The sequence below is a fragment of the Ovis canadensis genome, chromosome 2, assembly GCF_042477335.2.
Source record: "Ovis canadensis isolate MfBH-ARS-UI-01 breed Bighorn chromosome 2, ARS-UI_OviCan_v2, whole genome shotgun sequence".
NCBI lineage: Eukaryota > Metazoa > Chordata > Mammalia > Artiodactyla > Bovidae > Ovis > Ovis canadensis.
In genome coordinates this window covers 107,283,456-107,297,171 of record NC_091246.1, presented here as the reverse complement: position 1 = coordinate 107,297,171, position 13,716 = coordinate 107,283,456, and the positions used below count along the sequence as shown (strand labels likewise).

Below are 13,716 nucleotides of genomic sequence, written 5' to 3'. Positions count from 1 at the left end.
TGAGTGAGATACCATGATGCTGGTCCTAGTCATCAAACGGTCAGGTAAATGCTAGGAACAGTCTAGTTTCCCTTAAACCTTTCAAGTAATTCTTTCAAAATCTATTAATAGTTAACTGAAAAGTATGAAGCTGGGAGACTCAGGTTTTAAGCAGAAGAGGGATATGTCCAACACAGAAGGCATTCAGTTTTGACTTGATTGTAAAGGATAACTTTTGGGAAGTCAAAGAGGAGAGATGAAAAGGGATATTTAATTCCCAAAAGCCTTTTTGTAGTACTTGAGATAGTGAATATTTTCTTAGAGAAAGGAAAAAAATTGGTAGAAGTCACGCTAACTTTGTCAGCATGTATACTAAAATTGGAACGATACTGAGAAGATCAGCATTTCCTGAACAAGGGTGATACACAAATTTATGAAGCGTTCCATGTTTTTTTGGACCGGGAGTTTGGGGTTAGTAATGGGTTGGCCAAAAAGTTCGTTCTGGTTTTTCCATAACATCATATGGAAAATCCTGAACAAACGTTTTGGCCAGCCAATAGATGCAAATGTAGAATGGATGAACAAGATTCTATTGTATAGCACAGGGAACTATATTTAATGTCGTGGGCTAAACTATAGTGGAAAAAAATATAAAAAAGAATGCATACACCTATGTATAACTGAGTCATTTCCCTGTACACCAGAAATTAACACAACATTGTAAATCAACTGAGTGAATGAATGAGTCATGTCTGACTCTTTACCACCCCATGGACTGTAGCCCTCCAGGCTCCTCTGTCCATCAACTATACTTCTATAAAAATAAATAAATGAAGTGAAAAGAAAAAAGTTGATATTGGTTAAATATAGAAATGAAATATGTTGGATATATTGACAAATAAAATATATTAACAAAGTAAAACAAAAACCTAGTAAAAGTCATTCTGCTAAAGAGTCATTCTGCTAATTCCCCTGAATCACAGCATCTATATTCTGAACACTTTTTAAGCACATGGCTCGCAAAATAATTCATAACCCGAAGACTGTGACAGATGGCAGATTCTGAAAACAGAGAAACTCTTAAAAAAAAAAAACAAACTTCTTGAACATTTCTCCATGTATTGTTTGTATTATGTTTTTCCTATCTATCCTGCCCCTGGCTGACTTGAATTAGGTAGCAAAGGATATTTGATTATGTTAGATTTCTGCCCTAAGGTTAATGAGTAATATTTGTGATCTGAAACAGCTATATTACATTGATAGTGTCAGGAATGCCTCCAGCTGTGCAAAAAAGGTGTCAAAATGCCAATAACCAAGTGTGTGGGGAAGGTGGTGGGGACTATATCTGGCCACTCAGTGGGCAGGTCATAAACTCTTAATAAGTGGCACTTGGGCTGGGAAAGCCTCATAATTTGTCGACACATGTCTTTCCCTCTGAACAACCAAACCCCATCAACTCACAGCCTGCGGCTTTAACTGTTTCCCTGAGCAAATCTCAAGATATTTCTTTCTAACTTTTCTGTAAATAGATGAAAAGAGGAGTCACCTTAGCTTTCAAAAGTCTATTTTAACCGCCCCCCCCACAATGCAGCTCATCCATTTCCATCTTTTTAAAAGCAAATTACAGCTATGAATTAAATATCTTTAAAATGACATGCACTGAATCACAAGTTTACATTTAAACCTCTTGATAAAGATATGAATCTCGAAGGCCTTTAGAACCAGCTCATAAAATTTCTCATTCAGTTACCTTTAAGGCAGCTGCAAAGAATGCCCCACTTGTCTGGTTTTAAAATGGATTTAAACATTTTTTAAAAATTATTTTTTCCAAGTTAACATTCATGATAATTTATTAAAATATTTCTTTCTTTCTCTCATTTAATATTTATTGTACCAGGCAGAATTCTAGGATTTGAGTTATTAGTGAAAAGGATAGATGTGTTTGAGAACTGTGTGTGTGTGTGTGTGTGTGTGTGCTCGTTCAGTCACTCAGTTTTGTCTAACTCTTTATGACCCGACAGACTGTAGCCCACCAGGCTCCTCTGTCCATGGGATTTCCCAGGCAAGAATACTGGAGTGGGTTGCCATTTCCTTCAGGGGTTCTTCCTCACCCAGGGATCAAACCGGTATCTCCTGCTGTTGCATCTGCACTGGCAAGTGAATTCTTTAGCACTGTGCCCTGAGCATAATCCAGTAATGGATTTTGGCTAGTTCTATCCATGAACTGCTTTCATATCCATGGAATTTATTGCAGTCAGGAGATTACTGTGATCTTTTGTGAGGGGACAACCTCGGCAATTACTCACATTATTCTTGTCCAGCCCCTGTGCATAGCATTCCTTTACTCATCAGAATCAGAATCAAGGGGATAGTCCTTCCTCCTGGTCCTCCACTCTATTACCTGCCAGTAGAATAGTTAATCTGCCTATTACGTCTTGAATAACTACAATTCAGAACATCCACCATTCCGATCTGGGATGATGCTGGAGAAAAAAAAATCATAAAAAAGAAAATCTTGATTACTCCCAATGTACTACTTTTTCTGTCTCTCGTTTCCTATTTTAGTTTCAGCTATATAGTTATTGGGGCTTCCCTAGTGAAGAATAGGAATTCAGTGGTAAAGAATCCGCCTGCCAATGCAGGAGATGTGGGTTCGATCTCCGGGTGTGGCAGATTCCCTGGAGAAGGAAATAGCAACCCACTTCGATATTCTTGCCTGGAAAATCCCATGGACAGAGGAGCCTAGCAGGCTATAGTCCATGAGATCGCAAAGAGTCAGATATGACTGAGCGACTGAGCATGCGCAATATAGTCATTAGTCCTGCTTTTTATTCACTGGGGAGAAAAATAAAAGAGATGGGAAAGTGTCACACATGTGTTGGGATGTGTAGTAGTTGCATTTTCAGGTGGAGATTTTCCTGTTAAACTCACGTCTCCAACGGCTCTCCCTGGAAGCAGAATACAGCTGTGGGATGCAGTGGGCTTCCCTGCTTGGATGCTTTACCATCCTACCAATATTTCTCATTGTTGGAATTATATTTGTCACATTAAAAGACATGAAAGAGTTGAATCAGAGGTTAGAGGGTGTTGATACTCATCTTCTGCTATAACTGAAGAACTCTTCCTATTTTCAGGTTTGTATTTTTGGATGAATAACAATGCTTTTTTTCCCCACGAATGTGATGTTATGTCTTGAATTTAAATTCTCACACATACTCAGTGGAGAGGGGGAGAATAAATTGGAAATTTGAGATTAGCAGATACACACTTTTAAATATAAGGTAGATTCACAACAAGGACCTACTGTAGCACAAAGAACTATATTCAATATCTTGTAATAACCCATAAGGGATAAGAATCTGAAATATATATAGACTTCCCAGGCGGTTCATTGGTAAAGAATCCACCTGCCAAGCAGGAAACATGAGTTCAGTCCCTGGGTCGGGAAGATCCCTTGGAGAAGGATATGGCAACCCACTTCAGTATTCTTGCCTGGCGAATTCCATGAGCAAAGAAGCCTGATGTGCTATGGTCTATAGGGTTGCAAAACAGTTGGACATGGCAGAGGGACAGAGTATATATATGTATATATATACACACACACTAAATTACTTTACTGTACACATTAAAGATTGCAAATCAACTATACTTCAAAAAAAAATTTCTCACACATCCAGCATGGCAGAGTTTGAATCATATTCCTGCTCTCCAGCTTCAGAGCCTTTCTCTGCTGCCAACTATGCAGGATATCAGGGAGTTGTTAATGTTTTAATATAAATCCATGGGAAATAGGGTTTCTTTAAAAGCAATCAAAATTGTGACAAATGTAGTTTTACTTTTTTAAAAGACAACTGAAATAGTTGTATCTCTAAATAATAATTCTTCATCTTTGTAGGAAACAATGTTTAATTTAATTTGAAACAGATTACGCATAGCACAGCCTAAAGCATCATTCATTAGAGAGATATACACTGCATGCATGATTTTTTGACAGTAGTACCATCTCTTTGTATAGTTTGGTGGGGCTTCCCTGGTGGTTCAGATGTTAAAGAATCTCCCTGCAATGCAGGAGACCTAGGTTTGATCCCTGGGTTGGGAAGATACCCTGGAGAAGAGAACGGCTACCAACTCCAGTATTCTTGCCTGGAGAATTCCATGGACAGAGAAGCCTGGTTTGGGCTACAGTTCATGTGGTCACAAGGAGTAGGACAAGACTGAGCAACTAACACTTTCACTTTTTATTTTTCATTTTATGAAAGTTTTTGTAAATGACAAAATATCTATATCATTTTAATGCATAAACTAAAATTTATTGTATGTTTAAATAACTCAAATCTGCATAGGTACAATCTCAACTATATTCACATTGGAGCACTTTTGATACTGACATTAAAATAACTATCATTTTATACATTAAATAATATACCAAGTGGCTTTTTTTAAAGGATTGAGTAAGGCTATGTTCAAAATAGTAAGAAAAGATAAGAAACACATCTTGCTTATTTATTAAATTTTATGTTATTTGCTATATGTAAGTTAAAAATTAGTAACTTTTAAAATTTACTAAATCTATCTTTATTCCTTATGACTTAAGTCTTGCAATTTTTTTCCCTTTAAAACTCCCACCCTAATGGGGTCAGTTCCCTAAGCACAGGTTTTATAACCGTGGAAAGCTGCACACGTCCTGTAATATGCCATTTCAGGTTTTTGCATCTAGCCTCACACTTACAAAGGTACTAAAAAGATGCCGTAATCAGCAAATATACGACCTCATATCAACTAAAAGCACTTAACAGAGGGGGAATGACTGCAAGGCAGCAAATTTCCTACAGCAGTGCTTTCCTAAGTGTGCTAAGGTAATTAGCCTCAATAGGAGATAATTTTGGTTCACAGGGGTTGCTGTTGCTTTAAGCCTTTCTGGGAAATTTGGATTTTCCATTGATAGCAGTTTTAACAGGTCACACTGGAGCCAGAGTGAATTAAAGTGAAGAGCCACACAGTCTAAACAAACATTCCTTACCATTATCAGAAGCCTGACAACATAATAGCATAAACTATAGTCATGTGGTCACATTTGCAAGTAATGCAGGAACAATTAAAAATCAAAGAAACGCTACATTTCCTAAACCAGACTGAAGTTGAGCTAAGGAAGTTTAAAATTGCCACTTTCCTCCCCTTCCCCAGAAAATGTATATTGTATTTTAAGCTGAAAAAAAATATATACACTTTGTTTAAATCACTCTTGTGATTAGTCTACTTCTCTGTTGCATAAAATTAAGGCAGAGTGTGGTAACATTGTAATACAATTTCAGGTTTTTAAACCTTGAAAATACTGTGTGATTTGCCATACTTATTTAAAAAAATTTTTTCTATTTTGCCAAAAGTGCACATATTTAGAGCTACAATTCCATTACATTTTATATTTTCCCCAAGGATGTTGATAGAACATGGTTTGTTTACACTCACTATGACACTTTTTCAAATATGCGATGGGTAATGTAGTTACATGTTAAAAGTGAAATATTCTTCTGTGTACTTTTGCTTATTTTTATAACTAGGAGATTAAAAAATAACTCATAAAATGGATGTAATTATATTTCAGTGGGCTCTGAAGTGACAGTATTTGTCAATAGTTTTGGTATTCTAATATTACTTGACTACTTTTAGATGAGAGTTTTATAGATATTAAAAATTTATCAAAATGCTTTTGATCACAGAATGTGTTATAAGGTGGCAACAGACTCTGCTGTATTTAAGGGAGATTGTATCAACAGTATTTCAAAAATCTTTCAGATTTAAACTTCCTGTGTGTGTGTGTGTGTGTGTGTGTGTGTTTGTGTGTGTATTTACCTGTACAGAAGATTTTACATGTCTATGTTTTGAGCTTTATGACCACACATTCTTTGCTTTGTAAGACCCCCATTTTCAAATACTCTGCTTCCATAAATATATTCAGATTTGCCCAAGCTTACTATTTTTGTTCAGAAAAGGGAATAAATCAGTTACCAAAATACTAAAACACTTCAAGCTAGGCTGAATTGTTTCATCTGCAAAAGATTCTCTAAGTAGCATTTTGGCAAACAGCTCACTTTACCCTTAACTTTATCCTGGTTTGGTGTCTGAGGAAAAGAACTGAATATTGTTCTGAATTCATGGTTTGGGGTCAAGTGATAAGTGAGTAGGAAATATCAAGATGCACCGAAATGGAAGACAGAAGGAATTAAATTTGTCTTATATTTTAAATATCTTCGGTGCACTAAAAACTGTGCAAGGTACTATATGGTATACAAAAACTAGAAATATCCAACTCTGTCCTCAGGGAACATACAAGCAACAGGGAGACAAGATATAGGAAAGTAATTACTACACCAGATAGTGTGAAAATGTTAGAAGGAAAGTGCTAAAACAAACAAACAAACAAGATACAAGGTCTTGAAAATATCCCCAGTTCAGTGATTCCCAAGACAGGCCATAGTTGAGAAACATCATGAAAGATCTTGATTAAAAAAAAAAAATCCGTGTTATTAATAGTACTTTCCTGGACCCACTGAATAAGAGTTTCAGAGAGGGGTGGGGGAAGGTGTAGAAATTAGTAATGCATATTTAAAAAAATTTCTCTTGATAATTTTGAAGCACAGCCATTCAGAAACACTCTCCTGCTGCAGGAGATTATGAAATTCTGTGTAACTATGTGTTTAACTTTCCTAATAATTTTCATTGACTATGCTAAAGCCTTTGATTGTGTGGATCACAACAAATGGTGGAAAATTATTAAAGAGATGGGAATATCAGATCACCTTACCTGCCTCCTGAGAAATCTGTATGCAAGTCAAGAAGCAACAGTTAGAACTGGACACAGAACAATGAACTGGTTCATAATTGAGAAAGGAGTCTGTCAAGGCTGTATATTGTCACCCTGCTTATTTAACTTATATGCAGAGTACACCATGCAAAATGCTGGGCCAGATGAAGCACAAGCTGGAATCAAGATTGCAGGAAGAAATATCAATAACCTCAGATATGTAGATGATACCACCCTTATGGCAGAGAGCAAAGAGGAACTAAAGAGCCTCTTGATCAAAGTGAAAGAGGAGAGGGAAAAGCTACCTTAAAACTCAACATTCAGAAAACTAAGATCATGGCATCCAGTCCTATCACTTCATAGCAAATAGATGGGGAAACAATGGAAACAGTGAGAAACTTTATTTTCTTTGGCTCCGAAATCACGGCAGATGGTGACTGCAGCCATGAAATCAAAAGACGCTTGTTTCTTGGAAGAAAAACTATAACAAACCTAGACAGGCTTAAAAAGCAAAGACTGACAAAGGTCCATATACTCAAAGCTATGGTTTTTCCAGTAGTCATGTGTGGATGTGAGAGTTGGACAGTTAAGAAAGCTGAGCACTGAAGAATTGATGCTTTTGAACTGTGGTGCTGGAGAAGACTCTTGAGATTCCCTCGTACTGCAAGGAGATCCAACCGGTCAGTCCTATAGGAAATCAGTCCTGCATATTCATTGGAAGGACTGATCCTGAAACTGAAGCTCCAATACTTTGGCCACCTGATGCGAAGAACTGACTCATTGGTAAAGACCCTGATGCTGGGAAAGATCAAAGGCAGGAGGAGAAGGGGATGGCAGAGGATGAGATGGTTGGATGGCATCACCAACTTAATGGACCTGAGTGAGTAAGAGCCAGGAATTGGTGATGGACAATTAAGCCTGGTGTGCTACAGTCCATGGGATCTCAAAGAGTTGGACACAACTTAGCAACTAAATCACCACCATACTTCTTAAGCTTTAGGGCTATTTCAGTCAGACTCTTAGAAATGTTAATGCTCTGGGAGAACAATTCCTGACATTTAGCTTAGATTTCCAGGAGAGTGGGAGGTGGGAACACAAAGATTAGAGAGAAGACAACTTCCAGATGAGGATGGGGGTGGGGGACCCAAGAATTTAGAAGATGGGGATTATGCATCCTTCTTCCCCATTTAACAGTTTGCAGACCTAACTTCTGAATTCTGATTTTCTAATCTTATTATGGTAGCTTTCAAATCTGTCATTTTACTCTGAGTTTATTTTCTTTCATCACAATATTTGTTAAAGTACAAAGTTCATTTTATTTTAATTTGCTCAGAATATACTATTTCTGCTAAACTGAATAAACTTGAATAAATAACAATAAAGCCAGGAAGCAAAGTTCCCAAGAAAGTGTTAAGTGTAAGATATTTTTTTATTAATACATACATATGGCCAAAACCCAGTGCCAGTTTATGGAAAATGGCAATATTTCATATCTTTGAGGTCATTAAACAAATGGATATAAAAGGATATAAAATGTTTCCGACAGTATTGCTGAGTTCAACCAGCTGGATTGCAGTGAGATAGAGAAACTTTAACCAAGAGCTCCCTGTGGGAAACAATAAATTTATCTCCTTCTTGGGTTAAAAACAATAACAGCAGCAGCAACAGTCCTATGAGAAGGATGACTGGGGGAGGGAAGAACAGACTCCAACATAGCTTTAGTGCTTCTTCTATTGAGAACCTTGTGCTGAGGCTGTTCATCCATCGTGGCAAAAAGGACTCCAGTTTTGAGCACCAAAGAACTGATGCTTTGAACTGTGGTGTTGGAGAAGACTCTTGAGAGTCCCTTGGACTGCAAGGAGATCCAACCAGTCCATTCTAAAGGAGATCAGTCCTGGGTGTTCACTGGAAGGACTGATGTTGAAGCTGAAACTCCAATCCTTTGGCCACCTCATGCAAAGAGCTGACTCATTTGAAAAGACCCTGATGCTGGGAAAGATTGAGGGCAGGAGGAGAAGGGGATGACCGAGGATGAGATGGTTGGATGGCATCACCGACTCAATGGATATGGGTTTGGGTGGACTTTGGGAGTTGGTGATGGACAGGGAGGCCTGGCGTGCTGAGGTTCATGGGGTTGTAAAGAGTTGGACACGACTGAGTGACTGAACTGAACTGAACTGGGTTAAAAACAATAACAACAGCATCAACAGTCCTATGAGAAGATGACTGGGGGAGGGAAGAATAGACTCCAACATAGCTTTAGTGCTTCTTCTATTGAGAACCTTGTGCTGAGGCTGTTCATCCATCCTGGCAAAAAGGACTCCAGTTTACTCACACCGTGCTTTCAGACCATGCAGATTTCTGACCCAAAACCATTCTATTCCTGGCTCATAATACAATTTAAAATACCTCTGGATCAAGGCACAGGAAGCAAGTTCTTGAGATGCAATGAGTACCACATTTTGTAAAAGCTCCCCAGCAAGGGAAGGTGCCAATGAGAAGCTAAAACATTAAAATAGTTCAAAAGGTGTGTTGAATGTTGCTGGAATATGCAGATCAGTTCCCGCTTTCTGTGGATCAACCCTGGAGCAATGACATTGACAACCAAGGAAATAATAATTCAGGTTCTACTGATTTTATTTTGCAGTTATTTTAGGTTTTATCCTAAATACTACAAGTGTAGAAAAAAAATTACTTTATATATTGACTGACTTTGTAAACTTTTTGTTTGTTTGTTTATTTGCTTTAGCCCATCTTGAGAAATAACACAGAAAATGTAGACCAGACCAAGAAAAGTATTTAAAAACTTAATAATCATTCAGATTATTATTAAACATTCAACCAACAAGTATTTACTAGGTATTGGCTATATCAACCCTTTCTGAAAGATTATGAAGTGATATAAATTTAGAAGACACAGTCCTTGTCTTCAAGGAGTTTTCAGTCCCACCGAGAAGATATAGGACATGATATATATATATATATATATATATATATATATATATATATATATATATAAAACGACAACATATATATATATATATATATATATATATATATATATATCTCACAACAATTGCATGAAGAGGAAGGTGAGTTGGCTGGTACCTGCTTGCTGTGTTTTGGGGGCACCATAGAATAACACCCCTCAACTAGCTGATGTTGGTGACATGAGAAGAACTGGAACCTCATTTTGTTTGAACCTCCACTCACACACCTTTTTTCCTGAAGCAAATTTCTTAGCAATCTCTTACTGCCTATTTCCTCAGCAGAAAATGGAGAAGGTAACTATCACATTCATAGAAATTGGGTGAGAGATTTTTAAAAAGAGATAGTAAGTCTAAAAATAAGTTATATTTTTAATCATGTAGTTTGATTTGGAATCTCATAGCTTATCAAATTGTATGATGTTTATATCAGAAGAAACAGGAGCATGGTGAGAGGGGATGAAGTATCTGACTTAAGTACTCATGAAGAAGAGATAGATAGAAGAATTGGCTTCAAAAGGCCCAGAGACAGGCTCCAAGCAGGGCTCAGTGGATGAGGGAGAAGACTTGGGTGGTAGTCTTGGATTTTGAAAGAATTCTGCTCAGAAATGGAATGAAATGTACCTGAAGAAGATCAATGGATGTGGAAAAGAAGTGGGCCTAATATGGCCAAAAACATTTCCTAGCTGACCCTGTGTTGCTTGTTGACACCCAGCTTTGACTTTGTTATCAGTTGGGTAAGGCCAATTACAGAAAAGACAAAGATGAGAAACATAGAAAACAGTGATATCACTTCTTTGGAGTAGACTGAAACTCTTTAAAATTATTTTTTATTAAAAAAAAAACCTTTATACTCAGCTATACAAAAGTCAGATCATGCAGCCATATAAAATTGGCTTGTGCATAAAAAAGAGACATAGTATTCTATCTGTGTATGTTTGATAAATATTTGTATTTTGAGATCACTGCAAACATAATGGGATTCTAGCAGAGTGATTCATATGAAGAAGGTTAAGTAATAAAGTCACTACCATTAAAACTTGAATGAGTTTCTCTCTAAAAATTCCTAATGTGGGGCGTAATTTTGATCTGACATGGACCATAAATGACCTACATTAAACAGCAAACCCCTTGAGAGAAAAGAATCTCTTTTTAGTTTTATACAATACTTAGTGCATTCAGAGAGTTTAGTTTTTTAAAAAAGCATTCATTAGGCTATTGAAAAATTATTTTTAAAAGGTATGTCTAAAAGACATCTCTAATGTGCCATGCCCCAAATTATATTCTCAATCTTTTTGCCAAACCTGTTCCTCCCATGTGTGCTGCGCTGTGCTAAGTCTCTTCAGTCATGTCTGCTCTTTGCGACCCCATGAACTGTAGCCCACCAGGGATTCTCCAGGCAAGAATACTGGAGTGGGTTGCCATGCCCTCCTCCCAGGGATCTTTCTGACCCAGGGATCAAAACCCCATCTCTTATGTCTCCTGCATTGGTGGGTGGATTCTTTACCACTAGGGCCACCTAGAAACCCACTCCTCCCATGCTTTGCTAAATCTCAGTAAAGGGCAACTGCTTTCTACCCAAACTCAAGTTCAAACTTTGGAATCATCCTTGCCTCTTCTCTCCTCTCAAATCCACATCTGATCCATCAGCACATCCTATGAGCCTCTACAAGGGTGTAGGCTAAGTTACCCTAATAAAGAGACTGAAAAATAGAGGCTTAAGGACTTTAGAAGTTGGTTCTTTGCCATGTAAAATTTCAAGAAAGATAGTAATTATTCAGGGCTCTGAGACAGAGGCAGATCTGACTTGCTCAACATGTCCCAAGGTGCCCAGTCATCACTGTTTCCAAAAAGACTGGAGGAAAGATGAGAGGCAAATGTGGGGCTACCATTTTGGTGAGGACAGCTAGGAGCTGGCACAGAGCACTTCAACTTCCCATCCACTGGTGAGAGCCACATCAAGTGGATGCTCTTATCTGCAAAGGAAGCTTGCAGATGCAGTTTCTAGCTGGGTATCGATATGCCCTGGAAGGAGAGAGGAGATGTGAAAGGATAGCCTGTGATGTCTGCCACGAGCTTACACTTCCAAAATAAATTTATTACCAATTATCTATCATCTCTATTACTACACTGCCTCTGCGCTACTCCATGGACCCTCCATCTATCACCCCGTTGAACTGGCTTTACTGCTTCTGTTTTTATCTCAGTAGGTCCATTCACAATGATGTACCCTATAGCCCATGATGGTACTATAGGACATAGGTATACTTATGGCTGATTTATGCTAATGTTTGGCAGAAACTAGCACAATATTGTAGAGTAGTTATCCTTCAGTTAAAAATAAATAAATCTAATTACAAAAAGTTTTTTTTTTTTTAAGTAAAATAACACATGAAATGTAAAAAGAATAAAAGCAACACATTGAATTGTGGCATTTTTCTGCCCTTAACCCTGCAGTTGCTTCCCATCTCACACTGAGTAACACGCACGGGCTGGCCTTGCTCCTTTCTGAGTTCAGCTCCTACCCACAGAGTGGGCCACCTGGCACCCAGCACAACTTGTGGGCTCCCATCTGGGGAAATGGGGTCCCTCAGCCCAAAGCTTTCTTCCTCTTGCTCCCCATGGCTCCCCCTCACCTTCATCTTGATTCAAATGCAGTTCTTGGAGACACCTTGACAGGCCACCCTGTGTAAAGTTGCAGCTTTTCTATCACCTAACACTCCCTATCCTCCTTCCTGTCTTATTTTTATCTTCAGCATCTTCTAGGTTTGGGGGGATTTTACTTATTTACCTTGTTTTACCTTATTTACCTTCTCGCCTCTCCCCAGAAGATAAGCTCAGGAAAATAGATATTTTGTCTGTTTTGTTTCTCTACCATGTATGCGCCCTGACCCCATAGTAAATGCTCAATAAATTCCTTGGAGTGAATCACAGGGGAAAAACATACAGCCCCAGGCATCTATCTGCCTTTCCATTGCAAGTACTGCCTTCTTATAAATTTTCAGCAGGATATAAGGAATCAATCTTATAATAAGAATTGATGCTGTGAGGTTTCATGATTAGGAACTAAATATTGAATGAACTGTGGAAGGAAACAGAAGCTTAAAGTTAGGAAATTTTACGTTGACAGCCATTCTGAGACTAACTTACCCATGAAATGAAACAACTGATTTCCTCTCTAGTTGCCTCAAGTTTCTCAATTCAGTAAGACCTAAATGCCTACTTCAGATTTATAGGGACTTGGAAACAAATATGTGTAGAAGGCAAAGCACTATCTCAAAAGTATTGCATATAATTTATCTTTAAATTTATGACCTCTATTAAAGTAAAAGGGTACCAAACAATTCGCTGATTTCAAGCAATATATCTTAGAATTTGTACAGAATAGTCTTTTTCTCTGCTCAGGTAGCACAGTGGTAAAGAATCCACCTACCAATGCAGAAGACACAGGAGATGCAGGCTCAGTCCCTAGGTCGGGAAGAGCCTTTGGAGGAGGAAATGGCAACCCACTCTGGTATTCTTGCCTGGAAAGTCCCATGGACAGAGAAGCTTGTCAGATTACAGTCCATGTGGTCGCAAAGAGTTGGACACAACTGCGTATGCAAGAAAGCACACAGGTATTTTTCTATTTTGTGTTTCAGTCTCTATCCTGCAGCTGTACTGAATCTCAAAGATTCCTTGAATACGTTTAATAAAATATCCATAGTAAGTGACAACTCCTGTATATTACATATTTTTACATATTACATTAAATCCTTATAACAGACCTATGAAGTAGAAACTTACAGAGACAGATAGAATATGATTATCACTGGCTTTATGAAAATAACAATAACATAAATATAATCTTATCATTTGAAAATACTTCAATTTTGGCACTAAAACCCAATTAGCAAAAAAAAAATGTAAATGTAAAATAAATCTGTTTTTCTAAGATGAGTACTTACT

The 13,716-nt window shown here is 37.7% G+C and overlaps 1 non-coding gene across 1 annotated transcript; it reads left to right on the top strand.

Annotated features, from left to right (window-relative positions):
* The first annotated feature begins 327 nt into the window (after window positions 1–327).
* Window positions 328–432, top strand: LOC138434827 (U6 spliceosomal RNA). Its single transcript, XR_011254905.1, has one exon. It is a non-coding gene; the product is annotated as a U6 spliceosomal RNA (small nuclear RNA).
* Window positions 433–13,716: the final 13,284 nt, after the last annotated feature.